The sequence below is a fragment of the Macrobrachium nipponense genome, chromosome 32, assembly GCF_015104395.2.
Source record: "Macrobrachium nipponense isolate FS-2020 chromosome 32, ASM1510439v2, whole genome shotgun sequence".
NCBI lineage: Eukaryota > Metazoa > Arthropoda > Malacostraca > Decapoda > Palaemonidae > Macrobrachium > Macrobrachium nipponense.
The window spans coordinates 32,922,722-32,940,384 of NC_061094.1; the positions used below are offsets into that span (position 1 = coordinate 32,922,722).

Sequence of the window (17,663 nt, forward strand, 5' to 3'; positions counted from 1 at the left end):
TTGGATATTTAATCGGCCCAACGTCTGGCATTTGCTTACAAAATGTAGTGAAAATAAACGTAGAGGAAATAGAAGAGAGTCGAGAATATTTCAGCGGTTTATTTCTTGGAAACATTCACTTTTTTTTCTCGTGTCATTTCCTATCAGCAGAGATAGGTTGGTTTCCTCCTTAAAGCAGAGGCGATTGATATACCCGTGTGTGTCGACGCACCATTTCAAGAGAGCTCGTGTTAGCATGAGACTATTTTAGTCATAATAATAAAAAATAATAATTTTCATTATCGTTGGAAGATTATCAATCTCAAGAGACCACATTTCTGCCTTTTCATATGACGTGAATCAGTGCTTTTGTTAAAGCATTTTCTTTCTTTAGTTAGATAGATATTAACTTGGTAGCTATATTCTCTTAATCCCTGGCAATTTTTTCTACGGAGACCTTTCGGCCTGTCGAATAATTTTGATGATATAGTTTAGCTAGGGTTCTAGTTTTACCACACAGTAATGACACGATCTGACCCCTCTTTTTGACAGAGCTGTTGCCTTTCTCCTATGTTGTTGTTTTAGATTTAGTTAGCCTTATCTAGCACGGGGTCTTGCTCACATAGAGCAGCCTGTCAATATTCGCCCAAGAGACGGAAAACCCGTCAAACGGGGTTCCCTGTGGGAACCCGTTTGACGGGTTTTCTATTCTGAACGTTGAAGCTCATTCGTGCTCATTAAAAGCTTGTTTTTGATATGTGTCGTTATCAGAGTAAATAAGCAGTCAATTATAGTATATCGGGATTAAAATGAAAACATACACGCACACACACACACACATACATACATACATATATATATATATATATATATTATATATATATATGTGTGTGTGTGTGTGTGTGTGTGTGTGTGTGTGTGTGTGTGTATTTTTTATGTACGCTTTTTTTTATTTGGGTAGGTGGCTTCAGATTGTCAGTAGCTTTTTGGTTCTGCGGTTATATCGGGATGAGACTGTCTAGTAGTAACCATCATGTAACTATTGCAATGCACAGGTTGACAGAAGCAAACTGGATTCTAAAGGAATGCATCCAACTCGTTAAATATTGCCCAGTTATGGAACGAGTTCGCTCGTTTAGTGAGACGTGAATTTGTCGAGTTCATACTTTCCGGATGTGGTTTATCGAGATTTTTTCCTCCTGTGAATTCATTGTTAAATATCTAAAGAATCCGTAATAATTTCTTGTTGTCATCATCCGGATTTTAACTTTACGAAAGGATGGGAGACAATGTCAGGCTTTAGTAGCAGAGTGGCCTGGTGATGACAATTCAGGAGTGATGCATAGGCCTAGTGCACGTGACCCAAGCTCTGCATTACTCACCAGTTGGAGACACTTTGGCTAATAGCATCTTCCATAGATGGTGTAATGGGACCATTGCATCCCTGCACCATATAGTATATGTTACAGCAAATATGTGAAATCAGGGATTTCTCGAAATCTGTAGCGAATATTTGAAATGGTCAGGTCGCTTAGGGCCACCCCCGAGGGCAAGTACTAAACACGGCGAAACTGATTAGTCTACGCTGTTTCGCCGTGTTTAGTACTATCCCAGGGTGGGGGTGTCAAATGTGTTTCGCTGTGTTCAGTACTTGCCCTGAGGGGTCGAATGTTTTTCGTTGTTTAGTACTAGTCCCTGGGGGATCTAATCCACTAGGGGCTAGTACTAAACACTGCGAAACACATTTGACCCCCATGGGCTAATACTAAATACGGCGAAACAGTGTAGATGAACACTAGCCCAGAGTCAAAATAACAGGGTCTGCTCACAAGGCGGTACTAAAACTTATCCCCGCCCCTTGTGAAACGCCATCAGTTACAAAAGGACCATATCTTTATGAAACTACTTACGATAACATTTTCATATAACTATTTTTGCGATGGCGTATTTTTATATAAATTTTCCTTTTATTGCATGTTGCCGTATACTACGTTAAAGTACAAAGAATGCTCTTTCAAATGATATATAGCACATTACAATTACGATTACTTTCAAATCCATAAGCGCGCACAGAAAAAATTATCTACGCACACAAAAATGTGCAATTACTTCATCCCTCACCCTACATACATTCACGTTTCGTAGCCTAGCTGACTAAAGGATGATGATAGAAACTGAAAAATGGATTAGAAAGCTGATAAAATTTACTATATAATGCATCAATAAAATTGATAGGTGTTCTCAGAAATTTTCGAGGAATTCTAGGTCAAAGACGGACCAAAATTTTTAAATTTTATGTAAATATTTACCACATTTTTCTTACATAATTTTTCATCTTATTACGTTTTGCCACATACCATGTAAAAGTACAAAGAATGCCCTTTCAATTGGTATATGACACATTACAATTACAATTATTTTCAAACCCATAATCGCGCACAGAAAATATTATCTACGCACGCAAAAATTATAAAAAAAATTAAGCGTTCATGGGAGATCTGAAATCTAGCCCCGCCCCTTGTGAAACGTCATCAGATACATCCAGCCAGACTGACGAATACCTTTTTGCACTTTTTTTTCTCGAAAATATTATAATCGTTTGAGGCATGCATAATTAATACCTTTATGTATACAGTTTGAGTTATATGTAAACTTATGTGTTCGGAAGTATATTTATGTGATAAGTGCTAATGAGAAATTTGCGGGAAATGTGTTCCCTATCATTTTCTTCATCATTTATTCCTTTGATACCTTATATCGTATATGATGTAATTTTATACTTTTGATATTGTTTTCTTTTTTGTGGCCAAGTCGTGCAAATGCAACTACCATTTTTTACACTGCCTATATCCACATTTTCTTTGTATTTATGCATAACACTGCCTGTATCCACATTTTCTTTGTATTTATTGCATAACAATAACTATTCACAATAAGATTTGGAAAATATAATTAATCTATCATTCTAACCTTTATCATAAAAAAAGTTGCTTTTCAAAGTGAGGTATGAACACAGTGACAGAACTAAATACATTTCTTAAGAATTATTTAAAATCTTGATAATATTACTACCAGAGAGAGAGAGAGAGAGAGAGAGAGAGAGAGAGAGAGAGAGAGAGAGAGAGAGAGTTGTCATGTTAAAAGAAATTGACTTGAAGAGAATACAGCAAACCAGTATATAGGTAAGTAAATAAATAAGTAAAGAATAAACATATGAAGAAAGCTGGAGTAGCTGTGTGTGTTCAAACTGGTATATTTTGTGCAATAAGACAAGGTTTGGTGACTAAATGAGAGAATGGGTATTAAAAAAATCAAACATGTGGCCTCTACAGATTTTATCATAAAGATTTTATGAAAAACACCACGCGACATGGATTATATGTATAAAAACAAAGGGTTCTTTAAGAAATTCAGTGGAGAGAAACTGGAGTGTTACTCTTGTGACGTCACAGTATTAGTTCTGCCCCCACTGCCGAGTTAAGCAGACCCTATATACTTTGAATGGTTATTAAAAAACATCAAGCATGTTACCTCTTTACAGGTTTTATCAGATTTTATAAAAAAAAAAAAAAAAAACCATGCGATATGGATTAAATGTATAAAAACTAAAGCTTCTTTAAGTAATTCAATGGAGAAGCGCGAGTCGTGTTACTCTTCTGACGTCACAGTATTAGCTCCGCCCCCACTGCCGAGTTGAGCAGACCCTGTTACTTTGACTCTGCACTAGCCCACGGGGATCAAATGTTCTGAAGAGAATTTATCATTTCTCAATCTAGGGATTTCGTGAAATCACTCACGAAATCCCTGGATTTCACATATTTGCTGTAACATAGTATATGGGTATGTATGTGTAGGTATATAAAGGTAGACAAAGTAATTCTTAAGATTGGCAAAAAATGTATAGGCTATTGTTCGCATTCCCTAGATTCAATAGTCCAGGCACCAAGCATTCAATATCGTAGCCCTTCACTACTTGGAAAAATTTTATTTTTTTTCCAGAAAGCAATTTTCATTTTAACGTCACTCCACTTTTAAGTATTAACGGAGTAAGGCAAGACATTTGGAACTACCTTATCAAGGTCTTTTAGTACACGACGTTGAGCTACGCCAGTTTTTGACGTCGTAACGGGCACTTCGTGGCACGAAGTGAGCTACTTTTCTTTTAATCAATCTCTTGACTTCAGTTGGACAGCTTTTTTGTTTTTTGTGTACTTGGCGGAGACTACAGTCATTTCATTTAATTGGTCATAATATATAAGGGAGCTAGGTAGTTAGACGTAGGCTCATTTATTTTCCCTTTGTGTATTAGTTTTAGATACAGACATTCAGGACTTTTAATGTGAAATTGATGTCTACACAGTTATTACTCAACGTTCCACAGTAGAGTAGTTACATGCGCGATCACTAATCATACTTTTCAAATGCATATATGTTTTCATTTTTAGGAATTGACTACTTATTGAAAAATCATCTGCTGCAATGCATCATATTAGCCAATCTATCTCTTTCATATAAAGGTTTCGAGATACCTGTACAATGAAGTATATATGCTGCATATCATTTTACAATATCATGGTACTTGTATTGGCACAGTACTGTATGTCGTATTAGATTTTTATTTATTTATTTACGCACTAAAACGTTTATTTCATTTTTGGTTTAACTGACTTTCGTTCAAAAGTTTCTTAATGTTATGCTCTTGTCTATTGGTAACCTTTTATTCTGTCTGTCTTGCGCTATTTTACTTTCTTGTAACGAATTTGTGATACCCGCGCAACTCGTTTACCTCTCGCCTCCATCATGGATCCAAAGTTGATCCAGGAATATATATATATATATATATATATATTATATATATATATATATATATATATATATATATATGTGTGTGTGTGTGTGTGTGTATGTGTGTATATATGTATATGTATATATGTATATGTATGTATATATATATATTGTATATGTATGTATATATACATGTATGTATCTATAATGTATGTATGTCTGTATGTAATGATGTTATAATATTTATGTAATGTATATTTATGTATGTATCATGTATATATGTTTATATGTGTATATGTATATATGTATATATATGTATTGTATATGTGTATATGTGTATATGTGTATATAGTGTAATGTGTATATTGTGATATTTTAATGTATATGTGTAATTTATATGTATATTGTGTATATACGTGTATCATTAGTATAGTTATATATTTATATAATAATATATATATATATATACATACGTGCATATATCTATATACGTATGATATATCTATTTAATACCATTGACTATAATTATATATCATACAATCCATCTATAATATATTACTATATAATATATACGTATATATCTTTCTATATATATATATTACATATATATATGTAATATATATTATATATCTTAATCTATATATATATCTATAATATATCTATATATATATATAGTATATATATATATATATATTATATATATATATTATATATATATATTTATCGGTATATAATATTATATATATTATTATATATATATATATATATTATATATAATATATATATATATATTATATATATAATGTATATATCTATATATCTATATATATATATACTATATATATAATATGTATATATATCATATAATATATATACGTATATCTAAGGTAATAATTCTTATTATATATATATACACATATATATTATATATGTACTATATCTATATTATCGTATATATATATACGTATATAATTTTGTATATATGCGTTGATATATATATCCGTATATATATATATATAGATATATATATATATATATATAATATATATATATATATATATTATCTCATATATATATAGAGTCGAGGTACCCGTTGTTTCCCGTGCTTGCTTTTTGAGGTCATTGATTTGCGGTGGTGCCAGGTCAAGAGATATGGCAGCCGAGTCAGGGAAATTTGCTGAACGCACGCACTCATGCGTACGTATATACATCATGACCACCCTTTTAAATTGCACATTCATGCAATAAAATAACAGATGCGTGGCTTATACGAACGGTAATGTATGCCAAACATCAATCAATGCTGAACCTCCTTTCGCAAAAGTCCTACATTTTCCGCAATGGTGTCGACTCCTTAGACGCACTATGACAAAGGACTATTCCTGAGACGCACCATGGCAATACTTAGACGTTTCTAGGTCACGCCTAGACTCTCACAAGTTGGTCCTGGGACACATGCATCCATCATTACGTCCCGGCCTACCGGGTCTCTCAGATCGGTCTAGACTTTCATTTTCCGGTTAAAGTGAAGCCTCCCCAACCAACAATGTAACCGAATCGGGAACTATATTTTCCCCAATTTGGTTTTTTTTCGTTGCATGACATTCCGAGTGACCTGTATTAACCGAGAACGTTTTACCTCCTTTGTTTATGTAATTTATACTTTTTCTCGTTTTTTTTTATAAGCCATTCCATCCCACGCATCTAGTCATGGGATGGTCTTCTTACCTGTTTTCTGCCGCATTGCATGACTTTTGGAGTGACCTATTTAAACTCGTAGCGTAATTTAGTATTTTTTCATATGTGCGTTTTGTTATTTGGTGTAATGTTGGTAGAATTTTTCTTATATATTTTTTTGCTTTTGGTAAGATTATAGAACGAGACGTCTGACCTTATTTCACTATTATCGACTTTGTGTTATTACATGAAATAATATTAATGTTATAACACCTCTGTCTCCTCTTGCTTGTCATTCACAGAGAATGATAGCGTTAAAATTCATGCGAATAGAGAGGGAGAGAAAGTTGAAAGAAGAGAGAAAACTAAATCTAAACCTATGAATTGAGGCTCACTTACAATAATATTCACATTCGAAATTTCAACGCGGAAAATAATGCGTGACAGCGTAAAGGAGATATATGTCGGCAGATTTTCACGAGAATAATTATATGGTTATATATTATGTGCATAATAATATATATATATATATATATATATATATATATATATATACTGATCACTTTTTACCAGATGCCTTGGTAATTGTAATAGTCGCAATTCACTGTCAAATTTTAGAATTCTTCATACTTTTTGGATACGCGTCACTACAAAGCCTTAGATCCCTTCGCAAGAAATACATTATATATATATATATATATATATATATATATATATATATATATATATATATATATTTCCATCAAAGTAAACGACAAGCATAAAAGATAAAGAAAAAAGCGAGAGTTCGCAAGACTTATAACTCGTAAAATTGTAGAGAAAACGTTTGACGGTGATTTCATGCCATTATTCCCGCAGCCGAGCCAGAGACAATTGTACCTTCGTAGAAAGTGATTCGAAAGTGAGAGTGAGCGATGATACGAGCCGACCTTTCGGCCGGTTACAAACTGCCATTTAAACCAAACCGCGGGAACGGGTTTTGTTTCGCGCCAAAAGAAGTAAAATGATGTGACTCGCTGACAAAAGAACGGACGCGATGGGGTGTGTCTCGCGGTTGATTATGAGCGTTCTAAAAGCGTTTGACAATGATATTTTTTCTCAGGGTTATAATTGCCGAGAGTGATTACAGTTTTTTTTTTTTTTTTTTCTGAGAGACAAATCTGGGAAAGTAGACAGAAGAGGAAGTCGGAATTCCCCTGTCTAGAGGAAAAGTGTTGTTCTTTTTTCAGTTCTGTCTTTCTTCCGTCTTACGTCCCGTAGGGGCTATTGCCCTCTAGTGCACCTCACGAACTGCCCTGTAGGCATTACTAAACGGTGCTTGCAGCGATCCTGCAACCCTTAGCTGTAGGTACCCACTTATAGCTCCCTCATTTCACTTGTCTTGAGCGATGAATAGCCGATAGGCCTAGTGTATAGATATGGTTATTGGTTAGTGCCTCAGTGCTTGGCTTGTCAGCCTAAATCTAACTTGAATCGATCCCAGTCTCGTCTCTCTCTCTCTCTCTCTCTCTCTCTCTCTCTCTCTCTCTCTCTCTCTGCACATTTCGTTTCCGTTTCTCAGTTTGCTTTCTGACATCAATTTGATACACTGTCGTTTGCACCAGGACGCCAATGTTTGTTGCAAGTATCAGTAAAAATTGTTTGCAGAATATTAATATAAATTTAAGAGTTTCGGTTTTTGCAGGAGCAATTTCAGAGTTAGGTTCGCGAATAAAGAAGTAGCTTCGTATGAAATGACACCCCCTATCCTGTCGACTCTTCGAGTTTCTGCAATTTTTTTTTATATATATCTACAGTGACAAAATCATATAAATCACATATCTACCCTCGACAGTAAAAGCAAAAATGACGAAAGCGCCTCAGTGGCGTGATCGGTATGGTCTTGGCATGCCAACTCAGTTGCCGCGAGTTCGATTCTCGGGCATTCCACTGAGGGGTGAGTGATGTGTAGTTCTTGTGATAGAAGTTCACTCTCGACGTGGTTCGGAAGTCGCGTAAAGCCGTTGGTCCTGTTGCTGAATAACCACTGGTTCCATGCTACGTGAGAACACCTTACAAACAAACAAAAATGACCAAAGGCAGACCGTTGCAGGACTGTAGAGATGATGTGATTTCCTTCCGAGAAAATGATATATTCGAATGCAATTCTCAGATTCTAGGAGTGCGTAAACGTTCTGTTACTACAAAAGGGATGTGACGCAGCTTGCCGAGTAACGATAAATAAATTCTGGTGGTCATCAATTTTTTTTTGTTTATTGGACAAAATGTTTTATAAGTGTGATTCATCTCAAGACATGAAATTAAACAAAATATGAATGTAAGCAAAGATTTTTACACATTCATACACCCACATCACACACATTTTATATATAGGTAATATATATTATATATAAACATATGTATCTCTATATACATACATACACATTTATTATATGCACTAAATATAGATTTCTCAATACCTTGGTAATAACTTACACCTAAGATGAATTATAACTGTCAAACTCTTCTCCGCCAACCAGGATTCGAACTGTGTGCCTTAGGCCTACAAACAACGGTAGACATTGACAAATAAACATAGGTACAAACATCCCATTCCAAGTATTGTCCTGTAGGACGCCAGAGGGAGGGTCCTCACGGATGCATGCAATCTGCACATCCATGACGTTAGGACGATTTCCTGCTGACGTGGCTATCTCTTATTTTGTCATTATCTTTCTCACAACTGGAATAAGTGTCAGCGCTTTCTTAATGACATCCATGGTGCTTTCTCCTGCGCTGTTGAAAGTGCCGTTCTCTCTCTCTCTCTCTCTCTCTCTCTCTTTCACAAAGAAAAGCAGTGCGCTCAGGCTTCAAGCGCAGCGCTGTCTTGCCAAGCCATTTCGCTTCGTTTCGTATCTGAGAAGGGTTTCTGGTCTTGTACCTTTAAATTAATTCATTTGCGTTCACGTTTTCGGTAGATATCAACAGTGCGATTTATATCAAAAGAGTCCATGTTCGCTTTATCGAAAGACTTATGCATAGACAGAACCTGCGTACCAGAAAGGCATATTTCGTCGTTCATTGTTAACTTCTTTCATTTATTCCCTGGGTCTCCTTCCACCCATTTAGTTATACAATTCTCTGAAAATAATAATGTATTTCAATTTTTTACATTTCCTGAAGTGTTATTCGATTCACTTATCGTGGCTATGTTAATTTTTTAATCGTCAAAACGTCATTACATATAAATCTTGCATATTATTTCAGGCAAGTTTCCGACCTCTTTGAAGTCATAACATTTAGATCCGAGAAGCTATTGGAAAAAATTGTAGATACTCTAAGGACCTATTTATCTATTCTCTCTTTACGTCTGACCTCTTGAGTAACCAGAAGTTAACCAAGACGCGTGATTTAACATATTGCAAAGCGACTTACGTAGGCTTACAGATTTAGCAATTATAATTATCTCTCGGTAATTTGAAGTGTAATGAAATCATCGTAGGCGTGAGTCTTCCCAGTAGGTTTTGACGTCACAAATGTCATTTTTCTGTAACCTTAGGATGGGTCATCACTGTAGTTAAAGCATATCTTCTACACACGTTGGCGATTTATTGGAGACACATCGCAAACAGGGTATATACTTATCGAGTGTTCAATTATGTGTGTCATTCGGTGTAGCTTTATTTAAGTCAAGATGGCGTGACGTTACTTCTGGTTTCTGCTCCATTGGCGTCCTTGAGTAAGATTCTCCTGTGAGCGACCGACAGGGGCTGAATCTGTTTGTACTTTCTTGTTTGGGTTTGATCATTCATCAGCTGATTAGTTTTTCTTGTTGTAATTCACTGAAAGAACATATGCATACAAGATTATTCCTCTCATATATTATTATTATTATTATTATTATTATTATTATTATTATTATTATCATTATTATTATTATTATTATTAACTAAAAGCAATAAATTTGGATAAATTGGATAATTAAGCATATCCCACATTACTGAAGCAGGGCTAATTGTCAACGGGATATGAATTATTAGCTCAAATAAATTTAAAACTTCGTTTTCCTCTTTTACGCTTCACGCACATTGAGCTCCGTTGGATGACCCAATTACGAAAATTATTTGTCCATGTCAAATCACTGACTTTTGTTTAACCGACTCTCACAGTCTTATGTGAGTCTCCCATAGTCTGGATTGTCTCGTAGTCTGAGCTTTTATCTCACGATCTGGACTGTCTCTCAGTCAGAATTGTTTCTCACAGTCTGAACTCTGTCTCACAGTGAATTGTTTTTCTCACAGTCTGAACTGTCTCCTACAATCTGGAGTGTCTCTTACAGGCTGAACGGCCTCCCACAGTCTGAACTGTCTCTCACAGTCTAAACTATCTCTCTCAGTCTGAACTGTCTCTCGCATTCTAAACCCTCTCACAGTCTGACCTGCCTGACAGTCTGAACTATCTCTCACACAGTCTGAACTCTCTGTCTTAGGTGCCTCTCGTGGCCCATAACTTGCCGGTATGAATGCAGGTATTACGTATCGTGCAATGTTTTCTGCTGGTGTCATTTTTTACACGTAATTCGTGCGAGGTTTTGTTGATCTATTTAGGGGGATTAACGATTCCTTCCCACCTCTTCCTCCGCTATTTTCTTGTTTCTTCCTTTATTCTGCACCTTTTCCCGTTTTTTTCCGCTTTTTGCTTTTTTCTCCACCTCTTCCTGTTGTCTCCACCTTTTCAGATTTTCTCCAGCTTTTACATTTCCTCCACATTTTCCGGTTTTCTCCACCTTTTCAGATTTTCTCCACCTTTTCCTCTTTTCCGCCACCTTTTCCTCTTTTCTCCACCTTTTCCTTATATTTCCCTCAATCTTTTCCTTATTTTTTCCTCTCCACCCTTTCCTCTTTTTCTCCACCTTTTCCTGTTTTCTCCACCTCTTCCCTTTTTTCTCCACATTTTCCTTTTATTTCCTCTCCACCTTTACCCTTTTTCTCTACCTTTTCCTCTTTTCTCCACCTTTTCCTTTTCTTTTTTCTTTAATTTCCTCTCTTTCTCACTTATTGCTCACTGGCTTCCTAACTTCCTTTCCTATCTCATCGACCTCTTCTTCTCCCCCTCCTCCCCCAGTTTTCCCCATCCCTTTCCTCCTCATAATCTGTTACCTCCCCCCATCCTACATCCTATCCGACCCCCACGTCCCACTCGTCATGCAAAACTCATTTACTATAACGTCTTGCAAGACACGAGATCAAGGTGGACGCCGATAAAACTGATAAGCATTTTTCTTTCTTTTCTTCATAATGTACCGCTTTACTGCTTTCGGTGAATAATAACCATGTAGCATATATTTCGTTGTAATGCTTAGATTTGTATTTTTATGGCCTGACTCATTGTGTTTATAGATTTTAAGATGATCATCTTTGTCTTATGCTTTGACTGTAACATATACATAGCATTTTATCACTACATCAGTATCATCATCAGTATGACAGACGTATGACACAGATCGACAGATAGAGGTGAAATGTGCACTATCTGCTAACGATTTGACGTGACGTTTATGCGACTACTGTGCAGATGTAAAAAGCTAATTTTTGGTGTATCAGACACTTCAGCTCAGGAGGTCTGGCCGGAGTAAAGGACTGATTTATTATTATTATTATTATTATTATTATTATTATTATTATTATTATTATTATTATTATTATAGTACCTCTTGCACGGTCTTTCTAAAGGTGCTTCTACAATGCAACTAAAAATGTTATAAACTCATGTTGGCAACATAACATATATACATATCCCAGTCAGGGTGAATACAAGTCAACAACTTATATACTGATAGTCTTAACCTGTGCTTCATAAATTGTTCATTATTAACTAAAGATTTCGTTCCTTGACTTATTTTTTACATGTTTGTGATACGTATGTGATAAGTTACCAACATGTATTTATGATATGTTTTTACCAACAGAAAATAAATCCGTTCTCAAAAGAACCTTCATGTCTGGGCCAGTACTTACGACGCTCCTGATTGGCTGTTGATAAGCCCATCACAGGGCTGGAAACTCTTGTCTCTCTCGCGAGTTCACATAGGCAGGATGTATGTATTACCTCTCTTGAGGGATACTTCTGTCAAAAGTATCCCTCATTAGAGGTGCAACATACATCCTGCCTATGCGAACTCTCTCGAGAGACTGAGAGTTTCCAGCCCTGTGATTGGCTTATCAACAACCAATCAGGAGCGTTGTAAGGGACTACTGGCTTAGACATCAGATGCATGGTTAATGTAATTCTACTATAGCTACAACTCTGTCCGTATTACATCGGCAGTTATTTTAATTAAGTCCGGTGTGTTTGTAGATCCAGTGTTGAAAACATTGAATGTCTTGTGGAGAGCCTAATGAAAATAAAGGAACAAAAAACAAGAAATGTAGATCGAGAAATGGATTAATTTTGTGATTTTTATAAAGATGGCATTACGCAGTATAAATGGCTTTTAGTTTCAGTATTGCACGCATGGATATGAAAGTAGCAAAAACTGGAAAGCAGCGACTTTTACTTTATACACGAGTTTTGCATGCGAGAACACGAGAGATAAAGGCAACGCTTTTACGTGGAAAGTTATAATGACTGCTTCGTCAATTTTTGTTAAGAAGACAAAGTACTTCCCAGCACGAATTCAGAAGTAGCGAGAGAGGGGAAATTGCTTTCCATGTCTGTACAGAAACAAAAAGGGGATTTGGAAGATATGCTCAATGGAATGGGTCTAATTTAAGAATTTAGTTGTTTTTGGTAGACCATTGGGAATGTGAAGCTCGAGAGAAGCGCCTCAGTGGCGTGATCGGTGTGGTCTTGGCCTGTCACCTCGGTGGCCGCGAGTTCGATTATCGGGCATTCCACTGAGGGGTTAGATATGTGTATTCCTAATGGTAGAAGTTCACTCTCGACGTGGTTCGGAAGTCGCGTAAAGCCGTTGGTCCCGTTGCTGAATAACCACTGGTTCCAGGCAACGTAAAAACACCATGCAAACAAACAAACAAACAAAACTCGAGAGAGGAGGTAAATGTTGACTGGGATAAAACAAAAGAAAGAAAATAAAGCCAGGGCCAAGTGGAATGAAGAGATGGTACTCTTGTCATTAAAGGATTTTCAAAATTATAGCTTAGGGAAAAATGGAAGTGCAGTAGTCACTTGTCATTAGTTCAGTCTCTGAAATTCAAGGATAATCTGAAACTCCTATGAGTAAGAGCCCGTGCTGGCATATAAGGCCAGCTTATTAAAAAACAACAGGAAATAAACCTAAACAGTAATTACTGCTCCATTCATAATAAAACTTTTGAATCGTGGATGGTAACCCAGTGCTGAAAAATTCCACAACGCTGAAATAGATATAAACCCTGTTACAGTGGAATAGAAATGGATTCTGTTGGAAGAATAAAAATAGATTATTGTTTCACTGGAATAGAAATATATTATATTCCACAGAATCAGAAATAAATTCATATTACTCCAGAAAAGAATGTTTTATTTTCAATCCAGTGTAGTAATTCTTCGCTTACCTCTCGTGAGTACATAAACAACTCGACTAGATAAGTATAATTTCCCAGTACCCGGAAGCGCCTTACTTCCTGACATATTTTTCGCAGTGCCCTGGTTATTCCTCCGTCGCTAACAAAGACCGTGCTTGCGTGGAAGCATGGCTCGCCGAGCATTGTAATTATTGTCCTAGGACGTCTCGTAGGTCATGAAGGAATGTAGCGCAGTGATAATTCCCGCGCGCACAACGCGTGACCTCTTTCCTCTTACTGTACCAGGGTTCAGACACTAGTCTTTCTTCCATCATACTTCCCACCCTCTCTGGCATTCCATTGAGGGGTCAGAGATGTGTATTTCAGGTGACAGAAGTTCACTCTCGACGTGGTTCGGAAGTCTCAACGTAAAGCCGTTGGTCCCGTTGCTGAATAACCGCTGGTTCCATGCAACGCAAAAACACCATACAAACAAACCAACTAACTTCCCACCCTCTCCTAAGAAACACTTGTTTCATAGTGCACCTACGAGATTCCTCTGTTACACCTTTAAACCCTTCTTTAACCTCAATTAACCCTTTCAGTGATGAATGACCTCATAGGCGTCAGCGATTTACCTCTGGCCTGACTTATGTATGAATCTTAATTTCACTCCACATGACGCGAGTAAGAAGTATGACTCGTCATGAAGTGCGCAGACTTGACACTGGAAAATACTACGTAAATTCGCGTTTGGCACCAAAATAATTTTCCTAATAATGTAGTTAAAATGATTAAAACGTAATTGCTAATTAGAAGTGTCGTTCAAGACAGCAGATTATTACTGAGCATTTCTTTAACAAAATATCTTGGGAGCGAATACAGATTAGATATAGTAGAAGAATTAGATGAGCACTGTAATTCAGATACTAGACTTTGTGTATGACTACAAATATTTACCCATATAGGCCAAAGCTAGGACAGCTGGGAAGGGTCACGTAAATTCTGTTTACCTAAAGTTGCATCTGAATCTATCCTTAAGTTTTCACGTAATCCAGGTAACAGATATTTGTTTTCACGTGATTAAGGCCACTGAGTAAGGCCCCGTCCACACGGTCGAGCTTTGGTCGACGAACTTTGTCCGATGTGACGTCTGAAGCGTAGAAACAGCGAGAAAAGTCAGAACTTTGCCGCGGTTTCTCCGCTTCTGACATCACATCGAACAAAGTTCGTCGAGCAAAGCTCGGCTGTGTGGACGGGGCCTAATAGACATTAGTTTTCACGTAATATAGGTAACAGATATTTGTTTTCACGTGATTAAGGCCACTGAGTAGCAGACATTAGTTGTCGCGTAATCCAGGTAACAGTGAGTGACAGATATTCGTTTTCATGTGATGATGGTAACAGTGTAACAGACAATAGTTTTTACGCATTCTTGGTAACAGATGGGCCGACAGACAGGTGAACCGAACAAGTAATATACTTCCTTGACTTAGGTTTGAGGACAAAAGGTTTTTGTGTTCATATAGTTTCTCCAAATGAGTTTCAAGGTTTTATTATACAGATCTATATATATATATATATATATATATATATATATATATATATATATATGTGTGTGTGTGTGTGTGTATGTATGTATAAAAAAAACTGAAATTGTGTTGATACGAATAACACCTGCCCTTTTATATAACTTAACAGTTTCTCCTACCGAACACCTGCTCCTCTCCTGCTCTCCTCTCTCTCGTCTCTCCTCTCCTCTCTATCTCTCTCTCTCTCTCTCTCTCTCTCATTTTACGTCAGATAATGATTTTCCTGGTAGGAGACAGCTGCTGAGAATTTCCAGAAAGTTTCAGAGAAAAGTTATTTTCATTCAGGAATTTCCCGATTTACAAATTTGATGACTGTTCAGTTATTTCGTAATAATTAGGTTCCATTAGCGGAGCCTGATGATTCAGTTTAATGTGGCCTTTAGAAAAACTGTAGCAATTTCTTATTACTTTTAAAACTGTGGAAAAACTAGCACACATACACTCGCATACTATATATATATACATATATATATATATATATATATATATATATATATATATATATATATATATATATATATATATATATATATATATATTATATATATATATATATATTATATATATATATATATATATATATATATATATATATATATATATGTATATGTATGTGTATGCACGTATGTTTGCATGTATGTATTATTTGCCAACAGGAAATACCCAGATACTTGAGTCACCTTGGAGATGATCAGATGTAAACCAGAATCGATAAAAAAAAGTCCTTGTGCTAGAGAATGCGGGAACGGGGAAAATATATATTTCCGGATACTCCCGATGACAATAACCCTTGCAACGCCACGCAATAAAAATCGATCAGATAGTGAATAGATTATTCAGTCAGTCAAGATAAGGCAAGTTTAATTAGTGACGATCAGGTGTTATGTATCTAAATAAGACAGTGGTCCTGTGGTTACCGACCCGAGATAGACCGTGCTGCGCTGGAGATCGTTAACCTTAGCAGTTAATTGTGTTCCTGGCTGATAGTTGGCTTCGGATGGTGTGAGAGGGTATGAGGCTAGCAACTCCATTCCAAAACAACTGTTTGATCTGTGAAGACTCTCCTGCCCTCTTAAGGGAAAAGACGTATAGCAAATATAAGTAAGTAGATGAAAAAAAAATGGGGAAAAACTAGTAGATTACAGAGTATGCTGAGGAGGTTTTTAACAAGAAAACTTTGCCCACCTTTGATGCTGAACTACTTTTTGTAATGGACTCTGTTTCATAGAGTCAGAGTCTGCGGTAGGATACAATTTGCGTACTGGCTAGTCTTCTTTTTGTTGGACACAAGCACTATATATATATATATATATATATATATATATATATATATATATATATATAATCTATAATATATATATATATACATATATATATATATATATATATATATATTATATATATATATATCTATATATATATATATATATATAATATATATATATATATATATATATATATATATATATATATATATATATGCTAGTTACAACTCAAACAGCTATGGAAAGATAATGATGGGAATAATAACAATAAGAAACAGAAAAAGAGCTACATGGATACGAGAGCAAACTAAAGTATAGGATATTCTAACAAGTAAGAAAAAGAAATGGGCGTGGGCAGGACATTGTAATGAGAATGTCAGATAATAGATGGACGAAAAGAATAACTGAATGGGTCCTTAGAGATTGCAAACGAACCAGGGGAAGGAAGAGAAGACGATGGATTGACGAGCTCAGAAAATTTGCGGGTATAGATTGACATAGAAAGACCGTAAACAGACGAGAATGGAAGGACATGTCTTAGGCCTTTATTCTGCAGTGGACTAGCAACGGCTGATGATATATATATATATATATATATATATATATATATATATATATATATATATATATATATATATATATATATATATATATTTATACACCAAACCATCAAGTAAGTAAATATCATACTCAATGTAAAATCAGTTAACCAATTGTTCACATACCATATACTCATAGTTTAAAAAAAACCAAGTCCGTTTGAAAATGTAAAAACCAAGACATCCTCTGATTACTCATGAGACGAGCACACTATAAAAATATGCCCGGCCGAAGCGGTCAAAACCAGTCAAACCGTCAGCGCGTCCGGGTATCACGAATTC

At 35.8% G+C, this 17,663-nt stretch overlaps 1 protein-coding gene across 1 annotated transcript in view; it reads left to right on the forward strand.

The window, feature by feature from the left end:
- LOC135207327 (XK-related protein 6-like) overlaps positions 1–17,663 on the forward strand; it is a 53,578-nt gene that overhangs the window by 617 nt on the left and 35,298 nt on the right. The window lies entirely within an intron of this gene.